The sequence below is a fragment of the Polypterus senegalus genome, chromosome 1, assembly GCF_016835505.1.
Source record: "Polypterus senegalus isolate Bchr_013 chromosome 1, ASM1683550v1, whole genome shotgun sequence".
In the NCBI taxonomy this organism is placed as follows: Eukaryota; Metazoa; Chordata; class Cladistia; order Polypteriformes; family Polypteridae; genus Polypterus; species Polypterus senegalus.
In genome coordinates, this window is record NC_053154.1 from 184335396 (window position 1) to 184347621 (window position 12226).

Sequence of the window (12226 nt, forward strand, 5' to 3'; positions counted from 1 at the left end):
AAACTGTTCTCTCCTCTCTGCCAGTGTCTTTTGTTCATCTAAATCTATACTAATAAAAGGCAAAGCCCTCACTGACTCACTCACTAACTGACTGACTGACTCCCTCATCACTAATTCTCCAACTTCCCGTGTAGGTGGCAGGCTTATTCCTTACAGCTTACTTACAAAAGTTAAGCAAGTTTCATTTCAAAATTCTACACGTAACGGTCGATAACGGTCTAAACGTCCGCCATGTTGAACTTTCTAATTTATGGCCCCATCTTCACGAAATTTGGTAGGAGGCTTTCCTGCGCTACTGTCGGCTGCCATATTGAACTTTCCAACGTCACTAATTCTCCAACTTCCTGTGTAGGTAGAAGGCTGACCCCATCTTCACGAAATTTGGTAGGTGGCTTCCCTGCGCTAACCAAAACCGATGTACGTACTTATTTGGTGGTATGGCGCCACTGTCAGCCGCCATATTGAACTTTCCAACGTCACTAATTCTCAAACTTCCCGTGTAGGTAGAAGGCTGAAATTTGGCAGGCTCGTTCCTTACAGCTTACTTACAAAAGTTAAGCGGGGTTCATTTCGAAATTCTATGCATAACAGTCATAATGGTCGACAAAGTCCGCCATGTTGAACTTTCTTATTTCTGGCCCCATCTTCACGAAATTTGGTAGGCGGCTTCCCTGCGCTAACCGAAACCAATGTACATACTTATTTCGGTGGTATGATGCCACTATCGGCCGCCATATTGAACTTTTTAACGGTCTTTGTTACTTATGGGCCCATCTTCAAGAAATTTGGTACACGGGTTCCCAACGTTAACTGAATCCTACTTACGTACATATATACGTCCATAGCCTGCAGCTCGGTCACCGTGTGAGGCGGCGTTGGGTCCCCCATCCCAATGCCCCCCACGTTGTTGCCTGCCTGCCTATATAAGGCCATCCGTCGCTCCAGTCTCTACATTCCCTTCCTTGCTACGCCACGGGATTCACGTCTCCATGCTGATAACTACAGCCTTTTAATTTAATCCACAGCTTCTCCGCTGTTTTATTGTTCATTTATTACGATTGTAGTTATTGTGTAGGTATTTTAGACTTACTTTACATTGTTCAGGTACCCATTTCCTTTATCATTCCAACCGTACCCGCATTAACATGTCTATCGAGGTGATCACAATCGATCAAAGAACTGTCACTTACCAAGTGGTTTCCATGCCCGGAGATGGCACCTGCCTTTTCCATTCTCTTTGTTACATATTGCACGGCCGTATCAGGATCACTCTTGATATCTGGAGGAACATTTTGTCTTATGTATTGAATGATTGGGACAGGTTCAAGGTGTGGACTGATGACGGTACAGGAGATAATTATACTACACAGGAGCACTATAAGAGTGAAATGCTTAAGCCCTTCACCTATGGATCTGCATGTGAGTTGATGGCTGCCACTGAATTGTTCGGATATCGCTTTCAAGTGTACCAAAATGGCCAAATATTTTACACCTTTCGACAACTGCCAATGCCTCTTAAACAACTTAGATTCACAGGTGACAATTTCAGTAGTGGACACTTTGATGTTTATGAATGTTTAAACTCTCAAAAGCTGGATGTGAAGTTATCGATGAAACTGGTTGTATACTTACAACGCTTGACAGATGCCGAATGTCTCTTCAACACAAGTCCTACAAATACTGTCGTAATTGAAACAAGCCATGAAACTCAAACCAATTATGACAGCAGCAATCCAAGCTGTGAGATTTGAAACAAGATTACTTTTCACATGGCCAACTGTACGTTGCATGCTCAAGAATAAGCTCAGCGCACAGCTTGGTCATATTACAACCGGAGGGCCGAACTCACAATGTGGTATACAAAGAGATCCATAACAAATAATTATTGGTATATTTTCCCTCAGTTTAAAAAGATTTAATTTTCTCCTTAATAAAAATTTTAAGGCAGTACTTCGCTGCTGCGAAGCGTGGGTATTTTGCTACTGTGCTGATAAACACAAGCTGCAAGCACCCGGCTGTTCCATCCCCCCACCGACTTAGAACGTACACGAACTTCTCCCAGCTCATGCCTTGGTTGATTATCTGGGAGTGAAGTGGAGTTTTAGAGTGGAAATAATAGATCATTATTTGGAACACAATCATTTCATGTGTGTTCCGTTTCTACAGTAATCTGTGTAAACACATTGTTAAAACAGACACTTTTTCATATTTTAGTAATAATTGTTACAAAATGTAGGCATAAACTATAAAATGTGTGAAGCCTGAAAGCCTAAGATCAAATAAACACTTTCACAAAAGGTTCAGGAATATCACAACAGCTTCTGTGGCGTACCAGTAAGATTTCATCACTCAAAGTGCAGCTGATTTGCTGTACCTAAGAGACCCAAGTTTGATTCCCTGCTGAGAAGAAATTTTTTTTTTTAAACTTCGCCGTACTGCCTGCCTGAACTCCCTGTCTCTCTGTATAGTAATAACAGTAATTTTATTATTATATAGAAGCTTCCCTGTCTGCCTATCATATAGTGCCTTTCTTTCATATCTATCTATCTATCTATCTATCTATCTATCTATCTATCTATCTATCTATCTATCTATCTATCTATCCCCTTAGCTGTTTTTTTATATATCTATTATACAGTGCCCTATGGGGTGCCAAACAGGCAATTACAATGATTTTCAGAATTTATAAAGTCATTCCTGAATATATAAAGTTGGCGTTGGAATATATAAAATCATTCCCGAATATATAAAATTTCCGTGCTTGTCATTTCATACGTACTAGTGAAAGGTAAACTTCGACAGAAGCCACAGAGTCGATCAAGCTTGTGAGGTTCGTCCAAAAATCCGCCCATACAAAAAGAATCTATACTAATAAAAGGCAAAGCCCTCACTCACTCACTCACTCACTCATTCACTCACTCACTCACTCACTGATTCATCACTAATTCTCCAACTTCACGTGTAGGTAGAAGGCTGAAATTTGGCAGGCTCATTCCTTACAGCTTACTTACAAAAGTTGGGCAGGTTTCATTTCGAAATTCTATGCCTAATGGTCATAACTGGAAGGTATTTTTCTCCATTAACTGTAATGGAGTTGAGCTGGAAAGACGTGGGGGGCGGAGTTTCGTGTGACATCATCACGCCTCCCACATAATCACGTGAACTGACTGTCAACGCAGTGCGTAGAAAACCAGGAAGACCTCCAAAAAGCGCTTAAGAAAACATGCATTATATAATTGAGAAGGCAGCGAAACAATAAGAAGCGAGCGAGTGACATATACTACCATATTCATGAGTGCTCCTACCTCGGAAAGAAAGCAAGGTGTAAACCTAAACTTTAAATTAAGTTCATAGACAGGCTACCGCTGGCGTTTCACATGCCCACAGGTAATGCGGGATACAAGTTTAATGAGAGGACGCAGGATATAAACGAGAGTTTTGATCACTTTGTAACTAAGTTAAAATTGTAGGTGAAGGGTGTGCTTATGCAAATTCTGAGAGACTGTGTTTGTGGGGATTGACGGTTAAGGCGGGTGGGGGAGTCACGTCATCATCTCCTCTCCCATTTACCTCATTTCACTCTGAGCTGAGCTCGCTGCTAACGCCGTCTTCCGAAGCAACTTCGTCACACTGCCACCAAATACTCACAGAAAAATCCATAAGTTAATAAACACGCTGTCTCTAGAGTTTCTCCACACTGAATCCTCCAGGCACTACTTACAAAAGGTTACATTGACAATCGTGTTACGTTATTTTTAAAATCTTTCCTTTTCTTAGCACAAGCACAGCTGAGAAGCTTCGATGCATGTGCTCCATAACGCGTTAAAAATAATGCATTTAATCACACTTTGCATTACAAGCAAAGGGAGCTTTTGTCAATGCATGATTTCCTGGTACACCGATTACATTGATCAGCATCCGATTCATTTTACCCTCGCACCACCTTAGTTTGAGAAGAAGTATGAAAAATATGAGGTTAACACAGAAAAACAGATCACCAATTCAAGCTTTATGAATAATCGATTACGCCATCAATAATTGTTTTGGTAAAGCCATCCTCCTTCCATTTTATAATTTTCCGCCACTAGCCATGATTAAATGAACGGTAAAAAAGTAAGAGCGAAGCGAGGGTGACTTATTTAGGCAGGAATATATATGACAGCAACACTCATGACAATGTCAATCATGTTACGTTATTATTAAAATGTTTCCTTTTCTTTTTCATTACTTCTTTAACACACTACTTCTCCTGCAGTAGCGGGTATTTTGCTATATATATAATATATGAATTACCTCCAAAGAGCGCTGAGACTTTTGATATCATGAATGTGTGTACAAAAGGGTCTCCTGCCCAGCAAAGTCGAGCAGCCAGCGCGTGCATAGCTGTGTCGGCCTTTGAGACGCTTTCTGCGCTTCTGCTTTAAGTCAAAGTGAGCACTTTTAATTTTTTTCTTCCTCCCCCTGCGCTATAGCCCAGACAAGTGCAAACATGGGACCCCTTTTCTACACCACGGCAAAATAATATTAAGGAGATTCACACTTTATTTTGCACGTATACGATTATGAGGTCCTCACCTCGGATTATGAAGACACGCACAGGAGTGGAGGACTGACAGTGCCATCACAGCCGATTAATGGCGGGACGTCTCACCAGTCTACACAAGACCCACGCGACTGTCCCCAAAAGGCGATCATAGCGTCAGCGAACACATCTCTCTATACTATATAAAAAAAAAGGCAACTTTACTTTCTTTATACCTTTTTTCCTTTTATCCCAAATCAAAGCTTTTCTCTATTAACACTGCAGAGGACACAAAAATAATTTTCTTTAATTGCCGGTAAGGCACATTACCAGAGGCACAAATTTGAACGTTCACATAGAAAATGTAATTTCTATACCACTGCCGTCGTGTAGCGCCTTTCAAAAGGGATCTACTACCGAGAGATGATCCATATACATTTTAGCTGCTGTTAGTTACTTACCTGTTGTGTTACACAGTCTTTAAAATGTAGTTTACCATAACCACTCTAGTAGTGCTAAATGTACCTGTACTTCTTAAAACGTTAATGTTTTACTGTTTAATAACTTATAGACTATATTTTATTATTTTTCCCTTGCACTCAGTGACCAAAGCTATACACACACATATAGACACATACAAACATACACACAAGTATATGTATGTGTATATATATATATATATGTATATATATATATATATATACACACACACCCCTATCTAGATTATATATATATATATATATACACACACACACACATACATACATACATACATACATACATACATACACTCATATATATAATTTGTGTGTGTGTATGTATGTATGTGTGTGTATATATGATGTAGATAAGTATGTATATATATATATATATGTGTGTATATGTAGATATGTATATACTGTAGATATGTAGATATGTATGTGTATATATATATGTATATATATATGTATGTATGTGTGTGTGTGTGTGTGTGTGTGTGTATATATATGACAGCAGCAATCCAAGCTGTGAAAAACAGTAAAAAGGAGGCGTGTCAGACGTCGTGGTACATTTTCTGATGCAGCTACTGCAAACAACTTCGTGACGCTGCCAGCAAATACACAAAACAATTACTTTGACAATCATGTTACATTATTTTTAAAATGTTTCCTTTTCTTTTTCATAACTTCTTTAACACATGACATCGCTGCGAAGCACGGGTATTTTGCTATATATATATATCACAGCGACACTCATAACAGTGACAAAACAATTACATTGACAATCATGTTACGTTATTTTCAAAATGTTTCCTTTTCTTTCTCTTTCCTTCTTTAACACACTACTTCTCCGCTTCCAAGCGCGGGTATTTTGATATATATATATATATATATATAGATAGATAGAGATATATATATATATATATATATATTTTGTATATAGTTACCTGTATATATATATATATAGATAGATATGAAAACAACACTCATATCAATGACAAAACAATTACATTAACAATCATGTTACGTTATTTTTAAAATTTTTCCTTTTCTTTTTCATACCTTCTTTAACACACTACTTCTCCGCTGCGAAGCGCGGGTATTCTGCTAGTAAATAAATATAGTGTTCAAAATGCCGGGCACATACATCATCTTGAATGAATTAACTGAACAGGGTTTTTTTTTTTATATTTTTCTGAAGATGTTTTTGTTAACTTGGTTCATTACGTTGTAGTAGAAACTCATTGAGTTTACTAAAAATGTGCCTGAGTCGTTTCAATCAATATCAATATAATCTGACTTTAAATTTATATATTCAGGAATAAGGTTATATATTCCAACGCTGACTTTATATTTTCTGGCGCTGACTTTATATAATCAGGCTTTGACTTTACATATTCGGGAGTGACTTTATATATTCTAACTCTGACTTTATATATTCTGATGATGACTTAATATATTCAGGAATTACTTTATATATTCAAGTTTTGACTTTATATATTCAGGAATGACTTTATATATTCCGAAAATCATTGTAATTGCCTGTTTGGCACACCATAGGGCACTGTATAATAGATATAACAAAAAAACAGCTAAGGGGATAGATATATAGACAGATAGGAAGAAGAGGCACTATATGATAGGCAGACAGGGAAGCTGCTATACTAGTCAAGAGGTGATAACGTTGCGCTACCACAGCGCTTTTAGCAAATGCGTGTCAATATCACACTCTAGCGCAGATTGTCTTTCTGTAATTATAGTTTTGAATAAAAGTGCACTTGTTCTGTTATATTTTTACTTTTTGTGGAACTGTTTCTTTGATATTTGGACTTCAGGTTTCACACATTATGTGTTGTGGAATTCTGCCGCTTGATTTCCCAATGGGTGGATTCACCTTGTTGTCGCTGAATTGGATCACCACGGAAAATGTTTTCCTTGATTGTTGCTGAATTGGTTTGTCATGGAATTTCCTTGATCTGGAGACTAGCACTGTATGAAACTGAGCTAGATGTGCTCCTAATTTGATGAAAGTAATACCAGCTTGTGTTCTGAGAAGTTGTTTGATTGTCATGATAAGCATGAAGGTAAAGAAGTAAGTTGTTTGATGGTTGTGATAAATAAACAAGCATGAAGGGAAAGCTGTGTTTAAGTGTGTTGAATGGTGAAAAAAAAAAGAAAAGCCCAACCTCGAATGAGTTTATAGCATGTGATACAGATCTCTGTGAATGAAATACAATAGTAAAAGAACTTTATTCTTTGAATGAAGTGCAATTGTAAAAGAGAATGTATAAGAATATGTGATGATATTTGAAAGAATGAAGCAATTGCTAAGTGTGTTGAAATGACTGCAAAAATGAGAGGCTGCTGTTAAGAGACAGTGGAGGCTGTCATTTGTGAAAAGTTGCTTTCTCCAGTGTGCTGAATATTGTATAAAGAACTTCTGCCTTAGCCAAGTAAACTACTTGGGCATGAAGTGGGATAAAATCTAGTAAAGAAAAATTCAGAGTGTGGGGTGGCAGATGCTCTTATATGTCATTATTTGTAAGTCTGTGTTTATTAAAAGTCTGTACTTCTTTGTCTGTCAGCTGACTAATCAATAATGTGAAACAAATCCGAATGATGGGGGACGCCCCACGTAATAACATAGTAATAAGGGATCATATCCAAATTTAATATACATAGTAATACATGTGAATATCTAAAAATGCTATAGCAAGTAAAATCAAAAGTGGTAATAAGAATAACTTAATTGGCATTGGTAGTCCATCCTACACTAGCCAGTGAGCCTGGAATGTCACTGATGAAGCCTAGAAACAGATGCCATGTTAAATAAAACCATGGCTTATTGACCCTGCTAAATCTTAGAAAAGGGAGAGGTTAGGCCAAAGGTCAGTTAAGAATTAAAAGATCTAAATTTCAATAAAGTATTATGAGCATAAAAGATATGTAACTTCAAAACTATAGATGTTCTTTTTCTCCAGATTCAGCATGGCCTGTGACTAATGCATGAAACACACCGCATATTCATATATTGTACAAGCTGCATGTAATAGTTTAACAGCAAGTTTGGGCAGAGAAATTAGATAATCTGACCAAGGGTTGGTGAATGTTTGCTTATCAATCATAGATTAATGAACGGCAATTATTGGAATTATTTCCTTGCATGCTGATTAGTTGTGCAAGTGTAAGCGTATAACGTCCTGTATATATAAAAAAATGTTTAAATGATAAAAATAATTGTAAAGTGCAAACAGGCTAAATGCTATTTATGCTAATATATAAATTTTTCTCTTCCATACGGACCACAGTTCCAGAGCTGTCCAGGCACCCCCTGGTAGTGGCCACATCCCACCATAGGGTTGAGCTCCCAAGCTCTGTGGCCCCCATGTAATCCAGGGTCCAGGGAAGATACTGCCCTTTTCCCAGTCCTTCCTTTCTTCCGGTGTCCCGGTAATCTATGGAGAATAAAAAATACACTAGCATAAATAAAAATAGAAAAATATATTAGCATTAACCTTAGCGCAGAAATTAAGGCAAGTCAAGCATGCCAAGCAAATGATTAAATAAAGGTACATGCCATATTTCATTTTAATTAAAGCTTAAGCTTCAGCCACCAAATATGAAATAACTTGAAAACCAAGGAAGCGGAAATGATAAGATAATGCCCAAAAATGGAAGAAGAGAACATCTGCTTGGCCTTGGCCAATAAAAAATAAGCAAAACAGAAACTAAAGATGGACAATAGACAGTAAAAATACCAGAGGCTAGCTGCAGGGGGAAGTCAAGAGATAATAATAATTCCCATGAGAACTCGAGGTATTGGCTGTACAGGTGCAGAGGGGAGTCACAGAAAAACAGCAAATGAGCTAATAAGTAAGTAAGAAAGCTAGTAAGAAATTACTATATAAGTTTTGAGTTCTGAACTGATTTGGCCGAATTGGGTTGAGGACAATACAATACAATACAATTTATTTTTGTATTGCCCAAAATCACACAGGAAGTGCCGCAGTGGGCTTTAACAGGCCCTGCCTCTTGACAGCCAACCAGCCTTGACTTTTTGAGAAGACAAGGAAAAACTCCCAAAAAAACCTTGTAGGGAAAAATGGAAGAAACCTTGGGAACGGCAGTTCAAAGAGAGACCCCTTTCCAGGTAGGTTGGGCGTGCAGTGGGTGTCAAAAGAAGGGGGTCAATACAATACAATACACAGAACAGAACAAATCCTTAATACAGCATAAAAATAAAAATTTTAGAAGTTACGGAGCAGAATTTAACAGTAGATGATATCACATAATAAGATTTGGATATTTTTAGAGTCCTGCAGACCTCATCCATCAAGCTGCCTCCCCCATTTGGCCATTCCACTGCTAAAACAGTGCTGGACCAGCCAATCCGATGAAAGGACCCCTCTTTCCCATGATTCCTGCGATCCTCCATCAGGGATGACTTTACCATAGGCAGGCAAACAACTTGGCAGGTGGGCCGTGGCACCAATTGCCACATTTGAGTACCAAGAACAGAAACAGAATAGGTGAAGGTTAGTATTCAATTATAACTATCATGTTACTTATGTTTTAGTCCTAATGACTAACAACAGGGATGCAGTCTGTACAGTTAATCAGCAGCTCTAGTCAGGATATGCTAAACTGAAGTAGTGAGTCTTCAGCCGGGATTTAAAGGCTGAGACCGAAGGGGCATCTCTTATAGTAGCAGGCAGACCATTCCAAAGTTTAGGGGCCCTGTAACTAAAAGCTCGACCTCCCACTGTTATTTTATTAATCCTTGGAATCATAAGCAGACCGGCATCTTGAGATCTGAATGTGCGCTCAGGTTTGTAAGTTGTGATAAGTTCAGACAAGTAAGTCGGACCTTGGCCATTTAATGCATTATATGTTAAAAGGAGGATTTTGAAATCTGCCCTAAACTTAACCGGGAGCCGGAGTATTTAAGAACTGGAGTTATGTGTTCATATTTTCTTGTTCGTATTATAAATTCTTGCACCAGCATTTTGGATTAACTGGAGGCTCTATAGAGAACAGTTTGAACAGCCAGTGAACACCACATTGCAGTTGTCAATCCTACTAGAAATAAATGCATGAATTAATTTCTCAGAATCCTGTTTATTTAGAAAGCGCCTTAATTTCCTAACATTTTTAAGATGGAAGAAACATGTTTTGGACAACTTTGTAATATGTGCTTTAAATGACATGCTAGAATCAAAGATAACTCCTAGATTGCGGGCTGATTCAGTAAAATTAATTGGGATTCCAACTGAGTTAAATGATGACAAAATATTGCTGTTATCAGCGTCATTCCCTAAAAAAAATAAACATCTCTGTTTTATTGGTATTTAAAGACAAGTAGTTCTCATTCATCCACTCCTTTAATTCACTAACACAACTAATTAAAGACAACATCGGAGAAACTTCACTTGATTTAAATGAAAGGTATAACTGGGTGTCATCTGCATAAGAGTGAAAATTAACATTATGTTTCCTAATGAGAGATCCTAGTGGAAGCATGTAAAGTGAAAACAGTAAAGGTCCCAGTACTGAGCCCTGCGGGACAACATATTGAACTTCTGTGTATAATGATGGAGTACTATCAGTACATTTCTGTACATATTGGAATCGATTTGATAAATAAGAACTTAACCAAGCGAGCACGGGGCCTGTAAGCCCAACATCGTTTTCTAGCCTGTGCAGTAAAATAGAATGGTCAATGGTGTCAAACGCTGCACTTAAATCCAACAACATAATTACAGTGGAGTTTCCTTCATCAGAGGATATCAGAATGTCATTTACAACCCGTGTTAGTGCCGTTTCTGTACTATGACCAGTGCGAAAACCAGACTGGAATTTCTCAAATAAATTGTAATGCGTAAGGTGTGACTGAAGCTGACTGGCGACTACTTTTTCTAGTATTTTAGAAACGGTAAATTTGAAATAGGCCTATAATTATTTAGTATGTGTGGGTCTAGGTCTGATTTTTTAAGTAATGGTTTAATGACTGACACTTTTAGTGTATCAGGTACGGTACTGTGATGCAGAGATCTGGGATCTTATATTTTTAATTTTCTCATTGAAGAAGTTCATAAAGTCTGTACTGCTAATATCTGTTGGTATTTTGCACTGTTGATCTGAATTCTCATTTGTTAATTTAGCAACTGTTCTAAGCAGTACCCGAGGATTTTTATTATTGCTATCTATTAATGTAGAATAGTATTCTGAGGGAGCTTTAAAGAGGGCTTTTTTATATTTATTAACACTCTCTGTCCATGCAATTTGAAAGACATGTAGTTGTTCTCCATTTGCACTCTAGTGTTTGACACTCTAATTTAAAAGCGCGAGTGTTTTCATTAAACCAGGGAGAGTTTCTATGTGCTTTGATCACTTTTGTTTTAAAGGGAGCCACTGTGTCCAGAGCATCACTCAAGGTCAGATTATAATGTGATGTTAGCTGTTCTAAATTGTATTCCACGTTTACATTTGATGCTAACTGATCTAAATGGTTTTCCACAATTACACTCGACTTACTCAAGGTATCTATAAATTTTGAAGCAGAATTACAATCTAGATGTCGCACTGTCTTTGTTTTAACCTGTGAATACATTGGCAAGGGCATGACTAAATCAAATGTAATTAAGTAGTGATCGGAAATAACTTCATTTAATGGAGTAATATTTAAATTTTGAATTTCAACTTTGTAAGTAATAATTAAATCTAATGTGTGGTTATGATTATGAGTTGGACCTTTGACAATCTGACAAAATCCTACTGAATTTAACAAATAAGTAAAACATTTGCTAAAAGTGTCAGTTTCCACATCAATGTGTACATTAAAATCCCCCATCAGTACAACGTGATCATAATTTATAGCCAAATCAGATGAGTTGCTAAATTCAGTCATAAACAATGAATATGGCCCTGGTGGTCTGTAGACTAGCACTATCATTGTGTTGGAACCTGTTTTAATATTTAAAATGAAATTTCCTCAAAGGATGTAAAGCTGCCTAGATTTTTAGACGTGATTTGCATTTTGTTACAATGAATTATTCCAAGGCCTCCTCCTCGACCAGAATCTCTAGACTTATGAAGGAACGAGTATCCATCTGGTGACGCCTCAGCTAGGAGAACAGTGTCACATTTACTAAGCCAGGTTTCAGTGAGAAGACACAGATCAGATTTTGTACTTAATATAATATCATTTACCAAAACAGCTTTAGTG